The 17,081-nt window shown below is 50.1% G+C and overlaps 1 protein-coding gene across 1 annotated transcript in view; it reads right to left on the bottom strand.

Annotated features, from left to right (window-relative positions):
- Positions 1-16,982: 16,982 nt before the first annotated feature.
- CSMD2 (CUB and Sushi multiple domains 2) overlaps positions 16,983-17,081 on the bottom strand; it is a 235,890-nt gene continuing 235,791 nt past the window's right edge. Inside the window, 1 exon segment of the mRNA XM_030464359.1 lies at positions 16,983-17,039. The gene's annotated coding sequence lies outside the window, so the exon portion shown is untranslated.

Below are 17,081 nucleotides of genomic sequence, written 5' to 3'. Positions count from 1 at the left end.
GCTGTGAGGCTGCAGGTCACAAACCTCTTGTTGGCTCCTTCAGCACTTTGAGACCTGCTTGAAGCTGCTGTTCCCCATCCCCTGCAAGGATGGTTGGACATGAGCTTGTGACAAAGGCACTGGGCAGGATTAGGTTTTGTTTCTCTGCAGTTGTTCCCCACCAAAAGCTCCTGCAGAGATGTCCCTGAGGGTGTCACCCAGAGGACCCGAGGCCAGGGGCTGGCTTGGCTCCAGCCACACGGGCTGTGCAAGTCAGCAATCAACACAACTGTGAATTACAGCTACAAAATGTGGATTTTTTTCTTTTTTTTTCACTAAGTGGGAACAATTCTCACTAGCCACCTGCTTAAAAGAGGCATAAAGCAGCTTTTAACCATGCTTGGTCTGGTCTCCAGCAGGAGCAGTGCCCATCCTTTGGGAGCAGTGTTGGGCACACCACTGCATGACTCCAAGCACTCCATCATTAACACTTCCAAAACACTTTGAGATCCACGAATGGAGGGTGCTGGGAAGAGGGAAAAGATTATTAAACCTATAGACATGCCATAAATCATCCATCCTGACTGCTGCAATATCACATTTCTTATTGATGGCATTAGCAACGCCAAGCTCCCAGCCTGATCAATAGCCTTAATTCCATCAAGGTCACATCAGCTTTCATTTCCCTCAGTATATTTTTCCCAAAACCCCTCTTCATTTCTAAAACCAAGAAACAAAGGGGGCTGCCTGTGTCTTCTCCAGCTCCTGCTCCCAGGTGGGCTGGGCCAGTGACTTTTTACCCAGGGAAGGAGATGCCAGTGGTTGGGAGCAGATATCAGGGAGGGTGTTACAGATGAAATGGTCATTACATCCCAAAGCTGCACTCGAGGTCTGGTGCCTCAAAGAATCCCTGTACTTACCAGTCACACTTCAAATTGCTGCCTGAACTAAAGGATTTGATTGTCATTGAAAAATGGAATCACTGTCTGCTAAGAGTGTGTTGGGAAGTTATTAGAGACCTGTTCATTGGGCTTTTGGAAGCATCTTCCATGAAAATCTCTCTGCAGGAGCTTGGCAGGTGATGGGCAGGGTTTGACTGCAGGTGCAACAGAAGGTGGGCAGCAATAGGGGTGCAAGAATAATCATAACAGAGCTGCAATCATAATAATAAGGGTGCAAGAACAACAATAAGAGGTTCAAGACTAATAAGTTGTGATGGGAGAGACAGCCTTGGATGTGACAGCCACCAAACCCATCTTTCAGACACACAACTGCCAAAGGTGCCTAGGGGGTACTCTGCAACGTGTAAGAGTAAATTTTTCCTAAGGATTTGGCTCAAGATGGAGACAGATTTTCACAGCTTGCCTCGACATGAAGGGATTTGCATGTCCACAAACGCTGGCACAGACTCAGCGCTCGCAGCGCGTTGGGGTGGGCAAGGCAAAGCAGAAACAAACTGTGTCAACAGTGCTGGGAAGAAAGGAGAAATATAATGCTTTCCATAAAATCCATCTTTCCATAAAGACAGATTGAAAGGTGCTCTGCTCCTCCTGGGATTATCTCCAGAGAGCAGGCAGAGGGTTTCATGGCATTGTAAATCCAGCTCTGGGGCTTCGAGCACCAGATGAAAAGCCACCAGGGCTGTATGACACAAGACACTGATCCAGTCTAAATTCACTCTGCCAGTTCAAATTTGCTCAGGCAGCTTTGATAGGCTCTGTCTGTGTGACAGGTTTATGGGAGATCAGGTATCATCCCTCCTCCTGCAAGCTGCAGAAAACTGGACTGAATTTCCTATTGTCTGCAGCTCACTGCTTTGCCCAGGACTGCCCCTACCCACTCCAGGAATGGCAGAAATGCCACTGTTCTGGCTGGGGGAGAAGAGGAGAGGCAGGGTATTTTAAGAGCTTTCCAGTTTGCTTCTCAAACACAGATGAAGCAATGAACCATCCCTTGTGCTGCTCGTGATGCTGCAGAGCATGGAGAGCTGAGTGGCCACACGTGGGGCCACGGTTCATCTGTCAGGCTTCACGAGGAGGAGTGGAATGGATGGAATTCCTCTGCAAAATGTAGCCTGGTTTCTCTTCACTTCCAGCCTGTAGCCCCGTGAATTAATCCCCCTTAAAATCCCACATCTTTCTAGATGCACCATCCTGCCTGGTGCTGTGTAGACAAACCCCAGGATGCCACCTGGGTACCCAAGGGGCTTCAGAGCAGCTTCACTTTCCCCTCACTCAGGTTTTTTTCTTCCTCTCCTCCCCAAGGTTCCTTTGCTGTGGTTTCTCTCCTGCCCAGGGATGGAGAGCAGCTCCCCGGGGCCCTTTAGGTCTCCTGCCTCTTGATTTGGAGCTCAGCATCCCTCGTACCCCCCAGGTTCCCTTGCACATCAGTGTGGAGAGGGAAGGGCTGGCTCAGCACCTGGGAGTTGTAGCAATGGAGTGAAGCAGGAGCTGGCAGCTGAGCCACATCCCTGCCTGCTGCCCTGGAGGGACACCCAGCCTGAGTCCTCCATCCATCTCCTGCCCAGTTCCTCTCTCCTGCCCCCTCACAGACAGAGCAGCAAACCCAGCTCCCTCCCCAAGTGGAAACTGAAAACAATTCTCCTTTCAAAGCCTTGCTAATGAGCACTGACTGGGCTCAGCTCCCTCATCTTTCCAGAGATGTTGCAAAAGGCTGATGAATTTAAAAAAGTTTACAAAAAGTAGTATTAAAAAGGAATAAAGAAAAAAAAAAGTCTGAGGAAAGAAGAAAGAATTAATAAAAGTATTTAAAACCCAAGTGTTTGCATCTGCCCAGCTAAGGGGGTGGGGGAGCTCATCTCCATCTCTCCCACTCACCCCTCTCTGTGGGAGCTTGGCATCTACCAGCACTTCAAAACTGAGAGTCTCCTCCAGACAAACCACCACAGAGGGAGAGCTGCCCCCTCCCCACGTTGCCACTAAGGGGTGGCACAGGACCCCAACTCACCAGGAGCTCTTGTGCAAGGACAGACAGCTCAGGTGTGGGCATTGCCCAGCACAGAGCCCAGGGTGCAGGACTGGGGCTGCCCAGATGCTTCCCAAACTCCATCATGGTGAGGGCAGAGTCATTTCTAAGGTTGGTTTATTTGCTGCAGATTCCTGGCAGTAAAGAGCACGGGGGAATGAGCTGATTCTGTGCAATCTCCACGTTAGATGCAATTATATCTTATGATCTGGTAAAAGCCAGGATTTATCTCCTGCTTTGATGGGCAGCCCTTTCCTTCCCCTGGTGTTAGAGCCATAAATCTCTCTCCTTCTCATTATGCTTTATCAGTGTGCAAATGGCTTGGAGAGCAGGATATTTGAAATGCTGAATTAACATACAAAAGTTAAAAAGCAACAACAACCAAAACCCGTGCCTGGAAACAGCAGCATAAATATGGAGGAAAATAATTGTGCATTAATGCTAATTGAAGCAGTGAGGGCCCCACTTAGACTGTTTTGAATATGCATCATTTGAACACAGAATTAATGGAACTTCAGGAAAAAAAAAAGAAAAAGAAAAAAAATCCTCACAAAAGGGATTTTGGTCTCTACCATCTCCCCTGTCACCTGAGAGGGGGTGGCTTTCCAGGGGTGGGTGTCTGAGCAGCTGGGCCCTTCTCCAGCTGGTGCCTGGTCCCAGGTTTCCATCCAAGCAGCTCCAAGGATGCTCCCAGCTCCATCCCTCCTGCAGGTGGGCTCAGTGCAGGGCAGCAGATCCCAAAGCAGCAACAATTCCAAGGTGTGCAAAGGGAATCAGGATCTTTCCCCTCCTTTCCCCCCATCACATGCCCTGGAAAGCAGTGGCAAGCTCCTTCCTGATGCCCTTCCTGCAGCACAGGGGGGAGCTGCAGGGCTGACCAGGTCTATGAGAGCTCCCAGATTTGGGGTGAATTGCTGGAGTGATGGATGGGGCAGTGCAGCTCCAGGACAGCTTCAGGACAGGCTCAGTCACTGCTCCTCTCACACAGCTGCAAAACTCCTGGTCCATCTCCCCCCTAGGGACCTCTCCCCACCCACCCTGGCTGGGAGCATCTCCACTGTCTGTGGGACACTCTGATCACAATCCCATTTCTCCCTGACCTGGCTGCTTTCTCACCTCTTCTTTAAAAAACCTGGGAGAGGAGATGCTGCTTCATTCCTGAGCCATAGAACAACAGGCTGCACCGAGCTGCTGGGCTCTTCCGTGGTGTCTGTACAGATTTTAGAGTTTCTTTCACTTTCTTTAAACATTTGCTGGTAGGACAACGAGGTTGTGTGCAGGTAAAACTGTCTGCTGAGCTCTGGCAATTACAAGGCTGCCCCAAAGTGACTATCGTTTGCTACAGCAATGTTCTCCAGGCAGCTGAATAGTGGTAGAAGTAGGGAAAAAAATCAATAGGTACAACCCCATTGGCTGGATGTCAGCCATGAGCCATGCTTCCTGCTGCAACACTTCTCTAACAGAAAATCACCTTGTGTAGCAGGTTTTTAGCTGACCAGAAACAATTTGGTGTGAGCAAGGGGAGAGGCTCAATGGGAAAAAAGCCCCATGGAACTTCTGAGGCTTTCAAAAGCAAACCCTGGGCAAAACCATCTGAATAATCTGCTTAACCACGCAGGGCTGGGGTCACCCTCTGCTTAAACCCACTCCTCACTTCAGTGCTGGGCTGAAGGCATCAGCAGAAGATTCTGGGCAGCCCAGGTATGAGATTTACCAACTGAGAGGCAACTCTGGGGTCTCAGTCTCTGTGGGAGCTGCTGCAGGCAGTGATGCCTCACTCCTTCCTCTGCTTTTCCTCTGCTCATCAGCCTGGGGATGGGGATGGGGATGAGCAGAGCATCACCCACCCTGTGCAGAGCTGCAAGGGCACAGAGCAAGGGAGGAAGAATCCCTGAAGGTCTTGCACTGGTCTCCTTTTCTCTTCCCACAAAATCTGTTCTCCCAGAAAAAAGAAATAATCCTAAATCCATCAAGCTCTTGCCCACATCCTTGCCATCCCATTGATGGGATGAGCTTCAACAAGGCCAAGTGCCAGGTCCTGCACTTTGGCCACAACAACCCCATGCAGCACTACAGGCTGGGCACAGAGTGGCTGGAGAGCAGCCAGGCAGAAAGGGAGCTGGGAGTCTGGATTGACAGAAAGGTGAACATGAGCCAGCAGTGTGCCCAGGTGGCCAAGAAGGCCAATGGCATCCTGGCCTGTATCAGAAACAGCGTCACCAGCAGGTCCAGGGAGGTGATTCTGCCCCTATACTCAGCCCTGGTGAGGCCACAGCTTGAGTCCTGTGTTCAGTTCTGGGCCCCCCAGTTCAGGAAGGAGATTGAGGTCCTGGAACAGGTCCAAAGGAGGGCAACCAGACTGGTGAAGGGACTCGAGCACAGATCCTGTGAGGAGAGGCTGAGGGAGCTGGGGGTGTTGAGGCTGGAGAAGAGGAGGCTCAGAGGAGACCTCATCACTCTCTGCAACTCCCTGAAAGGAGGTTGGAGCCAGGGGGGGGTTGGGCTCTTTTCCCAGGCAACTCTCATAAGACAAGAGGGCAGGGTCTCAAGTTGTGCCAGGGGAAGTTCAGATTGGAGATTAGAAAGAATTTTTTCACGGAAAGGGTGATCAGACATTGGAACGGGCTGCCTGGGGAGGTGGTGGACTCTTCGTCCCTGGAGACATTTAAAAAGCGACTCGATGTGGCACTCAGTGCCATGGTCTGGTGACTGTGGCGGTAGCTGATCAAGGGTTGGACTCGATGATCTCTGAGGTCCCTTCCAACCCAGCCTATTCTATGATTCTATGATTGCCACACCAGGGGTGGTGACAGGGGAGGTGACATTGGGCTGCACCAACCACCACTGTGGTGGGGCACGTGCATTTTAAATTGCCCTAAAGATGACTTGGTTACAGACTTAATGAAGTGTTAATAAATGAAAATCTCTCAATTAAATTGTCTGTGACCAGACACTGAGCCAATGAGATGTGCAAAGTTTTTCCAGAGACTTTTGCTTCCCTCCTGCCAGCTCCAGCTCACTCTCCCAGATGCTGTGCCACCTCTTTTGACACCTTTTTATTTTTATTCCAGAAGTTGCTGGGATGAAGCTTTAGCCCCAGACATCCTGGAAGGGCTTTGGGCTGAGCTGTTCCTTGCTGCCTCAGGAGGGAGATGGGGGAGCCCTCTGCCATTGTCACTTCAGCTCACCGGGATTCCTGCTCTGCCATCTTCTTTTCCCTCTTCCCAGTACATTTCAGTGGGGGCACACGAGTTAGTTATGCAAATATCTTTGCTACTTATAAATATTCAGCAGATCACTTGGCCAAACAGCCTGCAGCTATCTAACAGCAGTGCCCACTTCTTATCTAACACTTGTCGTGTTCAGATGATAAAGTTTTGCAGAGGAGACCAGGCTTGGGTAATAGGATGGCAGAAGCTGTCAAATGGTTGATTTCTGCCCTGTGGACTGCATCCCCCTCACCGTATGTGAATTACTTTTATCAAGTGCATGAACTATTGCTAAGTAAAGAAACATCATTGCTGGTGAGCTCACATTTACCACCCCAGAGCCTGCACCTGTGCTGACATGAATAAAGGCTGAATATCCCCCTGGGGAAAACCCATGGCTATAGAGATTCTATATTGCCTAACTATGGAGCACAGTAATCTCAAGGAATTTTTTTTTTCTGACTTCCTGAATGAAACTTTTAACCCAGCAAATGTGCTGTGATGGTCTGAGCTCAGGATCCGGGTTGTGCCTGGAACTCTCTGGGCTGAGCATCACCCCTGCAGCCCCTTCCCTCACTCAGCTCTTCCAGGCTTCCTCCTTTTGTTTTCTTAAATGAAAGAAGAAAAAACCAAAAATCGAGCTGTAGGCAATTAACCAGCCTCTCCTTTTCAGCTGCCTTTTGTTTTTGTTGCAGGAGGAGCCTTTCTTGCTCCTGGGGCTCAACGAGCTGCTGGCCTCTCCATTGCCTCACACCAGAGTGAGCTGCTCTCTGTGGGTGTGTGTCCCACCTTTATTGGCCCCCTGGTAATAGGGGGCCTGCCCTAACCAGGCACAGGTGGACTCACACCCACTCTTTGGCAACTCGAGGCACCTGGTTTATCTTGTTTCTCTACAGCCTTTCCCCTTCTCTCCTCCATAATGACTGGGTCAGGTCTTTGTCTTGGTACCGAATCTGCATAACGCCTCTTCTAGAGGAATTGCTTTGCAAAGGGAAGATTTTTACCTTAGGGTAGCCAAAATAAGCTCATTAAGTCCCTTCCTCTGTGTTTCAATCAATCATAACGTTTATCCTGTACAGACCCTCACTCACCTGAGCCCCCAGGAGATGTCCCAGTGCTTTTGGCAGTGTCCTTTGACACCCGTTTGTCCTGGCACCTCCTGCCACATGGGCAAAAAGCACCCACAGCTTTGAGCTCAGAGTTTTGACCTGAGTCCTTTTAGAAAAGGGAAAACTCATCCCAAAACTCTCTGGAACTTGTGGTCTTTTGTTCTGAAATGAAATTCAGTGTGTGCTCAGCTCCCCTGAACCACTCCTGTAACTCCTGAAGGAGCATCCTTGGTACCTGCATCCCAGTGTGTCCTCCCCAAAGCAAGGACTACCAGGATTGTAATGAGAACATCTCCACAGGATGGACTGAGAAGCCTCTTTCCCTTTTCTCCATCCCTTTTTAAGGAATCTATATTTAAAAAACCCAACAAAACAAACCCAAACCCAAACCAAGCAGGAGAGGTAGTGCCTCGCTGGTTCTTCTGGAAGACAAAAGTTTTTAGGGGAAAATTCTCTTGATGGACGTGTGGCTGTAGCACTGTTGACACAAAAACATTTCAAAGGGTGAATCAAAACTGGCATCCTGTCAAACTCCCAATTTCTGAATGATTGTGCTTTCCTTAGAGGATGCACAGAAGCACTGCACTTGAAAATTACCGTTCTCCTCTGCTGGAGAGCCAACAGCTCTAATTATCACCCAGCTCCTCTGCCTAATGCTACAGGAGAATTAACCTCCAGCTTCAGCCAGCAGAAAGAAGCTGCTTCTCACTGCAACAGGATTTTCAGATTGTTGATGACCCTGACTGACACAGGAGCAAAGAAAAAAAAACCAGACCAAAACCAACCTGCTGCACATCACTGCTGGCTGGGGTGCTAAAGACAAATTAAACCCCAAACTGAACATGCAACAAAAATTAAAGCCCCATTTGCATTCCTTGCAGGCTCCCAACCTACCCAGGCACTTCTTCCATCTGCAGACCCTGAGCAGTGGTTTCCATGCAGCATCCAAAGGCTGCTGACAAGGTGTCTGGGAGGATGTGGAGCTGCTGGAGTGAGTCCTGGGGAGCCCCTGGCATCAGCACCCAGCACCCCAGAGCTGGCACATGATGTGTGCAACCTGGAATACAAGATTATTCCATAAGAAAATATAAATGAACCCAAGCAGGCCAGCCCAGCACAGGGCACCAGGATTCCTGGGAGCCTCCCACAGCCTCACCTTGACCCCAGGACAATGGGTTTTGAAGCTGGGCTGGAAGGTGCCACTGCTGGAAGGTTCCCTTGGGTCATGGCCAAGGTCTAATTGGGGTAATTATATCCTGGTGCCAGTTTGAAAAGCCTCTGTGCATTCACAGGGAGAGATTTCTATCTCTCTAGCCTGTGTATGGACAGAAAACACTAAAAACAATAATTGGGGTAGCCTCAGCTAGCTGCAAGCATTGAAACCTTCTTGTTGTGGATTCCAGGCAGTAAGGCACTAACTGCTTCCCCCTGGCACTGGAACTTGCCCGTGTCCTGTTACAAGACTCAATTTGCTTTGGCTTTTGCAGTCAGGGGATTGTAATCACTCCTCCTCTGCTCCAGCCCTGGCCTTGCATCCATCTGATGATGCTGGAACTGGGGCAGCCCCAGCACCCAGCCCTGCAGGGCTGTGAGCAGATGTGATGCTGCAGAGCACCAGCCCAGCACTGGGAATGAAAAGGGCTGCAGATCCATGCTGGGAAGGCACCAAGGCATTTATCAGCAGGGAAGGTGTGCTACAGAGCAGGGAGGTGAATCATGGGTTTTGTGTTGGTGCTCTCAAACCTGGAAATATTTTTTTTTGGGGGGGAAAAAAAAAGTTAAAAAAATTACCAATGCTTTAGAGAGCTGGTGAGAATAAATGGGATACTTTTTCAACCTCAAATGAATAGTTTTGCTTTGGGTGAAAGTGTTTTTCTACAAGCAGCCTGGCATGCCAAGGTGCATCTGCAAGTGAGAAAACACAAATCAAACTGAAAACTACAGGCAAACTCCAAAACTCCGAATGAGAACGTTGTGATGCATTCTAATCCTGTGTTTTGATTTGTTTTCTACAGACCTCAGTATCAAGCTCACCCAAAGTGGGTGCTGTGGGATGGGGAGCAGGGACCAAACCTCCCCAGGGAGCTGCCCAAGGACCCCCGGCTGCTCCCTGCAGGGTTTTCAAGAAGAATAATCAATGACTTACATGAAATATGTGCTTTGTTTCCTGTGGAAAAGCCCAGCCATGGTTACCAACGAGCTGACCCCTGGTTCTGGGGGTTTCTGGCAGTGGTGGCTGCGTGCAGGCAGCCAGGGAGCTGATGAGCTTTGATTACTGCAATAACTCACCAGGTGGACCTGATGCTATTAAAAATAATGAAAGCTTTATCTCTCTGATAATTATTTTCCCTTTGCAAGGATGTATGGTTGTGTGCCACACACACCTAGGAAGGGGAGATAAGAGGATGAGCCCCAGTGATTAACTCTCCGAGGGTGAAATCTGGATTTATTTTGTAAATTCCATTTAAAGCCCAGAGTTTAACAGCATTAGAGGGTTTGTGGAGCAGGATGGGGACCTCCCCACCATCCCACCAAGCCCTTTGGAAGATCTAAAAGCTCTTGCCCTAATGACATGGCTGTGAGAGAGAGGGGTTCAGATGCTTCTGGGATGCTCAGGGAGGAAGCAACCTCCCTGCAGCTGCTTTTTCCACCTCACTCCTGAGTGGGATAATGGCTTTCCTCTGCTAGAAAGGAACCAGATTTTCTTGTCAAGAGCTGAATTGCAGGACTCTTTCACCAGCTGACCAAAGGGCTTGGATTATTCCCCGTTTTGAGGGGCTCTGGTACAGCTGGGTGGCAGCAGAAGGAATTCAGCAGCCTGTGCCTGCCCACCCCCTCCAAGGGGTTTGTATGGAGATGCCTCTGATCAGAAACAAACTTCTCCTGGGGGGTTACTGAGGAGGCACCAAGATCCTATCAGAACATCACCATCCCTGGCCTTCAATTTGCAGAGAGGGGAAAATCAGCTGGAGGTGCAGTGAGAAAGACCCCGAAGGTACCTGCCAGCAGCTGCAGGTAGAAGATGCTGCTGCAGGAGGTCTCTGAGCATTAAGCACAAGTCCCTGAGCTGTGCTCCTGCTTAGCAGTTTGGGGATTATTTATGGCCTTTTCTGCAGAACAAACCTGCCTGCCTGCACAGCCTGCCCCATCAGCTGGCTGGCAAAGGAGCTGAAATGAGAGCTCCATGAATAACACATGGGAACAGAGAATCAGAGGCAATACAAGGCAGAAGGGAAGGGAGAGCCACTAGTAAATAATTCTGCTGTGTTGCCACCTGCCACAAACGCCAGGGAAAGGCAAATGGGGTGAGCTGAGGCACAGCTGGGGGGTGACTTGCTCTGCTGCAGGGATCTGCAGGCTCCAAACCACTGGGGATGGGGATGCTCATTCACCTTGGCTGGGGGGAATTAGGTTTTGGGTCGATTCTTAGGTAAAGGCAGCTGCTTCTGATGGCAGGAGCTCTGCTCCAGGGTACTAAAGGGAAATGAAGGCTCAGGGACTTGCCCCCCTCCAACCCTTCCAGCTTCTCACCCCTCGTGCTGCAACTTGGAGCAGCACCCTTTGTAAACACAGCTCCCAACCTCCTGCTGCACCTTGAGCTGCTTACCTGTGGCTTTTGGCTGCCTTAGGGAATCCAGGGAAGCATGGGGAAAAGTTACCTGAACACCTGAGCAGGAGAAGATGCAGCGAGCAAGGGGACTTCAAAGCTTCCATGATGAGTGTAGGTGGGACATCTCCAAGCCAGGAGCTCCTCTGCAGACCCCACCAAGGACACCAGTCAGTTAAGAGAGAATTCACAGCCATTCTTCGCACCAGCATCCAAAAAAAAACCCAACCCAAAACCAACCCCAAGACCCACCAAACCCTTTATAGCTCATGGAAAACAGGAGGCAGTGGGTGGCTCCTGGTTCAGGGTCCTGAGCTCACCCCGCTGCTCTCCCAGCCAGCAGAGGACACCAGCCTGTATGGCCAGACATGCACTACCCCCTGTGACCAAAGCAGGGAGAATTATTATGAAAACAGCATCACTTAATTGGTGAGGGTTCATGGGATGGCTCTGAACGTTGTCCCTTCCAGCAGGAGCTGCTGCAGCACAGTGTCAGCCCTGCTGTTCCTCAATGCTGGAAGATGTCACTGGTCCCAGTATGATGTGTCCCAAGAGCTGGGCTGCAGGCTGCAGGAGCTGTGATTAGTTGGGATCATTCATCAATACCTTTGGGTGGGAAACAACTCCTCCTAACACTCCTGATGCTCTGAATGCAAAGAAATCTGCCCCCTCCCCAAACTGCAGGTACCCAGCTGCACTCCCCAGTGCCCCAGCCCGGGCTTCAGTACTCTCAGAGACTTGATAAAACTTCTCCTTTTCCCTTTCCACAAACCTGGAGCTTATCAAGAGATGAAAAGATTGAAGGACATGCATAATTAATGGCCTGGCTTTATTTAAATAATTAATTTTTGCCGTCACATCTGCATTCTTCAGGTATGGCTTTAATTCTTTAATTACAGCAGAGTGTGCCACAGCACTTTGCCTGATTAACAGTCGAAAATTAAGGCTAAATTGGAGCAGGGGAGAAAGGTGTCTCCATACAGTAATAAGAATATAAAGTAGCTTGATAAAAGAGGGGAAAAGTGAAGAGGGTCTTCAGCTCAGCAAATCTTTCTACTTTAAATAGTTCTGCAAGCCCAGGTGCTTCCATGAGGATTTCCAGGGAATTGGGAAGGTTGAAATTCCGACACCCACCCTCTCCTCTGCCAAGCACCAGGGTTGGTCAAACCCTCAGACAGCAAAAAAAAAAAAAAAAAAAAAAAAAGCTGTAAAAAAAACCCCAAACAACCCAAGATGTCCACGTGTGTCCTCTGCAGACCCCATCACCCTCTCCCACTGCTCGGGGACCAAATCTCTGCCTCCCTCCATGGAGCTGCCCAAAACCTGCTGGAAAAAGCAAAACCATCAGTTCTGCAGAGAGGAGAATTCACTCAGAGCTCCTGGAGGGGCAAAGCCACTGCTTGGGGCAGAGAAAAGTCACTGCTTGGGGCACGTGGACTCGAGATGGAGCCAGGAGAGGGGGAGTGGGACCTCAGGTCTCAGGTGGGACCATCCCAGGTGGGACCCTCAGTGACCCCACCAGGAGCTCTTAACGTGGTCCTGAGGTCTGATGGGCTGCAGCACCTTGGCAGGAGCACGAGGCTCTTCCTCCCAGGCTGATTGCTGCAGCAATTAAATGACTAATTTGTTGTCTGGCTGTGCCATCCTCTGGGGTTTAAAGGGATTAAAGTTTTGCCCTGTTGCAGATGTCTCATTTTACAGCAGTGGCCTTTAAGCTCCAAAATACCTCATTTGGAGTCCCAGTTAGAGGAAAAAAGGGATTAGAGAGGGACAGAGGGGTTGTCACCTCCTGGTGTCACCCTGAGCAGCATCATTCCCACCCTCCTGACCTTGGGCATGGAAAGAGCACGGGGCCATCCAAGAATGTCTGTGGGATGCTTTGGGCTCCCTCCTGCCACCAAAATCCATCAGATGTTTCCTATTTGGGCTGCAGTGGGGTCATTCCCACCCTACAGAGTAGAAGGTGCTGTTCTACCTGAGCCAGGAGCAGCACAGGGAACCCCTGTGATGAGGTTGGATCCAGGTCAGGGCAAAACCAGGTTAAGAAACTCCACTGAGGAAAGCAGAAATGAAACCACACCTGTTTATCACTGAAAAATTCAGGACCCTCAAACACTCCTTGGAAAGCATGGCAGGAGGGAGGTGATGCCCTCAATGTGTCTGATTCAACCAGAAAATTCACTGTTAAATGATTCCCAAACTAAAAAGTGCTGATGTGAGCTGCATCAGGACAGACATTACCAGGAGCTCCTCTCTCTTTGGGCAGCAGGGCTCTAGTGTTATTTTTTCTAGTAGTGATGTTGAGAAACAAATCACAGTCCCAAGGGTTTACTTTGTTCTCTGAAGATCTTGTTGAAATCCCTGTTTTTAGAGAAATTCTGAGGAGCTCCCCAGCACAGCCAGCATCCAGCCCTGGATGGACCACAATTGGAAGAACATCCCACCCCTTCCCATCCCATCCCATCCCATCCCATCCCATCCCATCCCATCCCATCCCATCCCATCATCCCATCCCATCCCATCCATCCCATCCCATCCCATCCACCCCTTCCCATCCATCCCATTCCATCCCATCCCATCCATCCCACCCACCCCATCCCATCCCATCCCTTCCCACCCCATCCCATCCCATCCCATCCCATCCCATCCCATCCCTTCCCACCCCATCCCATCCCATCCATCCCATCCATCCCATCCCATCCCATCCCATCCATCCCACCCACCCCTTCCCACCCCATCCATCCCATCCATCCCATCCATCCCATCCCATCCCATCCATCCCATCCCATCCCATCCCATCCCATCCATCCAATCCCATCCTATCCCATCCCATCCATCCCATCCCATCCCATCCATCCCATCCATCCCATCCCATCCCATCCATCCCATCCATCCAATCCCATCCTATCCCATCCCATCCCATCCCACCCCATCCCACCCCATCCCACCCCATCCATCCCGTCCCATTCCATCCCATCCCATCCCATCCCATCCCTTCCCATCCCATCCACCCCATCCCATCCATCCAGTTCCATCCCATCCCACCCCATCCCATCCATCCCATCCACCCCTTCCCATCCCATCCATCCCATCCATCCCATCCCATCCCTTCCCATCCCATCCTATCCCATCCATCCCATCCACCCCTTCCCATCCCATCCCATCCATCCCATCCAATCCCATCCATCCAGTTCCATCCCACCCCATCCCATCCCATCCCACCCCACCCCATCCCATCCCATCCCATCCATCCCATCCCACCCACCCATCCCATCCCATCCCATCCATCCCATCCATCCCATCCATCCAATCCCATCCCATCCCTTCCCATCCCATCCGATCCACCCCTTCACATCCCATCCAATCCATCCGATCCCATCCCATCCATCCCATCCCATCCCACCCACCCCTTCTCATCCCATCCCATCCCATCCCATCCCATCCCATCGCTCCCTTCCCATCCCATCCCTTCCCATCCCATCCAATCCATCCGATCCCATCCCATCCATCCCATCCCATCCACCCCTTCCCATCCCATCCATTCAATCCCATCCAATCCCATCCCATCGCTCCCTTCCCATCCCATCCCATTCCACCCCATCCCACCCCATCCCATCCACCCCTTCCCATGCCATCCATCCCACCCACCCCATCCCATCCCTGCAGAGCCAGGGAGAGGAGGGCACCCAAAGGGACAGGAGGCAGATGGCAGGCAGGACCCTAGATGAAGCCCTTGGCAGCTCATGAAAAAAGCACCAGAAAAGAAATATAAGAAAAGCAATGCAAAAATTTATATTTTATTTTAATTCCAAAATTTAAAATAGCTTCAAATTCAGTAAAGTAAAGCCTGGACACAATGAAAAGCCTCATATACAGAGACAGATAAATTAAACTGTATATACTGCAGACAAGCCAAGTGTATGTATAGATTACATATTTACACTTCTATGTAAACCATATTTATACATTTTATTACATTTACAAAAAAAACCAAAAGCTGATCTTCCACTACTCTTTACTACAATAATGAAAAAACATTTACATTGTGTTTCTGAACTGTACAAACTTTTGATTCATAAAAATATATCTCTGTACAAAAGTTTTTTTCAGTTTTTCTTTTTTCTTTTTTTTTTTTCCTCCTTTTTTCTTTTTTGTAACTTTTTTTTTTTTTTTAACATAATGCAAGTCCTCTGGGCACAAGAATGGAGAATGTCATGTACCAGGTCCCAGCCAGCTTGCAAACAAAATGGGACAACAACAACCACAACACCACCCCCTCCACTTCCCAACACAGCAGAAAATGGTGCTTGATGGGCTGAAAGCAGCAAATTTGGGTCAGGCAGAGCCTCCCCCTCCTCCCTGCTGGGGTGTGAGCATCTTTTGGGTTCATCTGACACACCTTAGGAGAGCCAGGACTGTGGCTGCCACCAGGGTCCCCTCTGCCACTCACCCTTCAACCTGGCTCTGGGCTCCACGTCCTGGGAGCTGGAGGTGGAAAAAAAAAGGGGGGACATGGGGCAACCCCCCTACCCCAGCTGGAGCTGGAGCCTCTTCCTCCTGCCTGCATTTGGGATGAGCTGGGATTGCTCCTGGCTGCAGGACACGCTCTGGATGGGGCCAGCACTGGTCCTGAGCTCCCTGGGTGCCCAGTTCCAGGATCTGGCTGGCTCCTGGCTCCTGGAGGATGGGGCTCCGCTTGCACCCACCCCTCAGGAACCCAGCAGAGCATCTCTGGGGAGCAGAGGGGATATTTTTTGGCAGGCTGGCTGTTAGGCTGCTGATTACTCTAAGAGTGCTGAGTAAGAGACAGAAGTAAAAAAAATAATATATATTTATCCATATATACACACACACACACACACAGAGAATAAAAGAACAAACAAAACAGAAGAAAAGCCAACCCCACCCTACGCTGTGTTTTTCTTAGACAAAACCTCAGCTGACATGAGGCAGGGGAAAGGCAGCGTTTAAATGCAAGCATGGATGTAAACACCACTTATTTTAATTCTGTTTTCCCTTCAAGTCTTCTGTAAGAAGAAGCTGCTTCACTGACACCCCCTGCTCTGCAGCATCCCTGGTTCACTCCACTTGGAAAAACAGCCCTGCCATTGGCTCCAGCCTGGCCCCAGGAATGGTGACTCAAACCAAACAGAGCAAAACCCCAAATCAACAAGAGCAGCTCTCCTCTTTATTGGAGGAGGACGGTGTCATCACAAAAGCATCGTGCTCTTATTATAAGGGAGGAAAAATATCATGCTGCCTTCTCTGCTCTCCTGGAAGCTCTCCTCCTTTCCTGCCCTGGGAAATAAAGGGAACAGCTCTGGACTAATTCAAACTCTTATTGCGTTGCCATTTGGAGGATCAATATGGAAAGGGCAAAGGCTTTTGAATGCTATCGAGGGCGAAAATAAATCAGCATTTTTAAGAGTTCTTTTTAAAGAAGTTTTTGTCCCTTTGTGGCTGCCAGTGATTTCCTGACCAGGGGTGCTTGGAGAGGAGCACAGATGGGGAGATGTTTCCTCACCACCCTGGGAGCTCCTTGGAGGGAACATGGGGCAGGAGAAACCCAAGGAGAATGCCCAAAGGAAAATCAAACATGGGAAAGAGGAGAAAAGGTTGGAAAGTTTTGCTTGTCTCATTGAAAAGGCCCCACTTGAAAAATCTGCCTCCATAAAAGCCACGGGTTAGAAAAGAAACAACAAAGAAATAACCCCCAAAGCCAAAGCCAGTGCTCATCCCATCCCACACTGGTGTTTTCCCAGTCAGCACCATCTGCTTCTTTTGCCTCTTTGTTGTCCAAGCTCTTCCCAAAAGTGTGGGGGAACTGGTGGGACCCCCCAGACCCACTGCTCCAGAGGACCTAACCCAGGGCAGGTTGTCAGAGCCTTCCCATCACCTCCCTCCCAGGCCCCCGCAGCTCCTGATGGTGTTGAAGCCAGACCTTTGGGTGGCTTCATTACCCACAGCAGGATGAAGAGGGTGGGTGAGGACAACAGGGGACAACCCAGCATCTCCGAGGAGTTCACACCAAGTCCAAGGAGGTGAAGCAGCCTCTCCACAGCCTCAACAAGGTTGGAAGGAGGGAGATGGGGAGGGAACGGATGGAGACCGTGAGTGAGGTGAAACACAATCATCCACGAGACACTGACCCTAGAGGGATAGGAAAGGGGCAGAGAGAAGGTAACAGGTTGT

Source organism: Calypte anna, chromosome 23, assembly GCF_003957555.1.
Source record: "Calypte anna isolate BGI_N300 chromosome 23, bCalAnn1_v1.p, whole genome shotgun sequence".
NCBI lineage: Eukaryota > Metazoa > Chordata > Aves > Apodiformes > Trochilidae > Calypte > Calypte anna.
This window is presented reverse-complemented; position numbering and strand designations above follow the sequence as displayed.